General features: G+C 37.3%; 1 non-coding gene across 1 annotated transcript; it reads left to right on the top strand.

The window, feature by feature from the left end:
- Positions 1–350: 350 nt before the first annotated feature.
- On the top strand, positions 351–483 carry LOC126031922 (small nucleolar RNA SNORA51). The gene has a single exon (XR_007503729.1). It is a non-coding gene; the product is annotated as a small nucleolar RNA SNORA51 (small nucleolar RNA).
- Positions 484–2,198: the final 1,715 nt, after the last annotated feature.

The following is a 2,198-nucleotide window of genomic DNA, read 5'->3' as shown; positions in this document are numbered from 1 at the left end:
AAGTCAGAGAAAGAGCGATAAACACAGAATGGTCTCCCTTATCTATGGGTTTTGAGAAAAATGAAGAACATTTGTATAATGATTCTCAGAGACAAAATAGAGGAAGAGTGGAGGGTCCAGCTCCTGACATGAAGCTCACCACAGGGATTGTTTTGTGCAGTCACAGAAATAATTACGCTGAGAACTATTACGACAAAATGTGGCTGAATGAAGGAAGTAGAAAGCCTGTCTAGAGTACAGGCCAGTGTGGGGTGGGGAGGAAGGACACTTGGGATATTGGTCATTGGAATGTTGCACTGGTGAGGGATATATATATTAAAAAAATAATAAAAAAATAAAAGAAAAGATAAGGCCTCCCAATTCTTACCACAGGCTGTGTTCTTTACACTGACTGTAAAGAAAGAGGAGGTACAGTAAATGCACCCCATATATACCTCAACCCAGGCCCTTTGCCTGGTCTATATTGTGAATTGGGGGACAAAAAGATATTTAATAAAATAATAAGATATTTAATAAATAAGTTAATTCAATAATTAAGATATTCAATAAATATGTTTGGAATCAAATATTGAACAAATACAGGACCAGAATGGTGGCGCAAGTAGGGTGTTTACCTTCTATGCACTAGCTTTGGATGGACAGTGGTTCGATTCCCTGGTGTCCCATATGGTCCCCCCAAGCCAGGAGCGATTTCTGAGCACATGGCCAGGAGTAACCCCTGAGTGTCACTGGATGTGGCCCAAAAACCAAAAAAAAAAAAAAAAAAAATTGAATAAATTAGGTGGAAGTCACAGCCTTAAATGGGGATGATTGGAGTCTGTATGATCAAACTGCAGAGGAACCAATTTTGTGCATATTTTTAAAATATCATTCCATAGGCTCACTCATATTTGTAAATAATAGAATTTAATATATTAGGTTAAAGGCTGAAAAATATCAAGAACAACTGAAGAATACTAACACTACTCAATATAGGCTCTATAATTAGACAAAAAAAGAAGAATTAAAACACATCTAATATCAAAAGAAGTAAAACTATCTCTGTGTGCACATATTTTTTATATTTGAAAAATACTAGAGATTACAATATGCACACACAACCTGAATTAGAGGAATTGGATCTAGTAAGTGAATCAACAAGTTGCAGGATACCAACTCAAGAAATAAAAATTAACTACTTTTTTTTCAGGAAAAAATAATAATTAGAAAAATAAATTCAGGCAAAAATTTCATTTACATAACATCTAAAGAATAAAATTCTTTTTTTTTTTTTTTTGGTTTTTGGGCCACACCCTGTGATGCTCAGGGGTTACTCCTGGCTATGCGCTCAGAAGTTGCTCCTGGCTTCTTGGGGGACCATATGGGACGCCGGGGGATCGAACCGTGGTCCGTCCTAGGCTAGCACAGGCACCTTACCTCCAGCGCCACCGCCCGGCCCCAAGAATAAAATTCTTAGGAATCAGTCTAAGGATATTATGTAAGACTTATACACTGAAAACTACAAACATACTACAGAACTAGATTTTAAAAAGATATAACTAAATGAAAAATATCTTGAGTTGATAGATTGGAAGGCTTATAGGGTTAAAATGTGCATTCTACTTAAAATGGTAAAATAGTCAACATAATCTTTATCAAAAATCTCAGTGAAAAGCTGAGAGGTAGTAGAGATGGTATGGACTGACCTTGTATATTGCTGACCCAAATCCAATCCCCAGCACCACATATAGACCCAAATTTGATACCAAGCACCACCCACCAGTAGTAATCTCTAAACACACAGTAAGGAGTAATTTCTGAACACTGCTGAATGTAACTCTCCACCAAAACCAAACAAACTAAAAACAAACAAAGCCAAAATCTCAGTGGAATTTTTGGCAAAACTAGGGGAAATATTTACATTAAAATTTATATAAAATTGGGTCCGGAGAGATAGCACAGCGGCGTTTGCCTTGCAAGCAGCTGATCCAGGACCAAAGGTGGTTGGTTCGAATCCCGGTATCCCATATGGTCCCCGTGCCTGCCAGGAGCTATTTCTGAGCAGACAGCCAGGAGTAACCCCTGAGCATTGCCGGGTGTGGCTCAAAAAAACAAAAAAACAAAAACAAAAAAAAAAACCCCAAAAAACCCCAAAATTATATAAAATCACAGAACATCCTAAATGGACAAAACAATTTGGGAAAAAATGAATACAGAGG

The sequence above is a fragment of the Suncus etruscus genome, chromosome 15 (assembly GCF_024139225.1).
Source record: "Suncus etruscus isolate mSunEtr1 chromosome 15, mSunEtr1.pri.cur, whole genome shotgun sequence".
Taxonomy (NCBI): domain Eukaryota; kingdom Metazoa; phylum Chordata; class Mammalia; order Eulipotyphla; family Soricidae; genus Suncus; species Suncus etruscus.
This window is presented reverse-complemented; position numbering and strand designations above follow the sequence as displayed.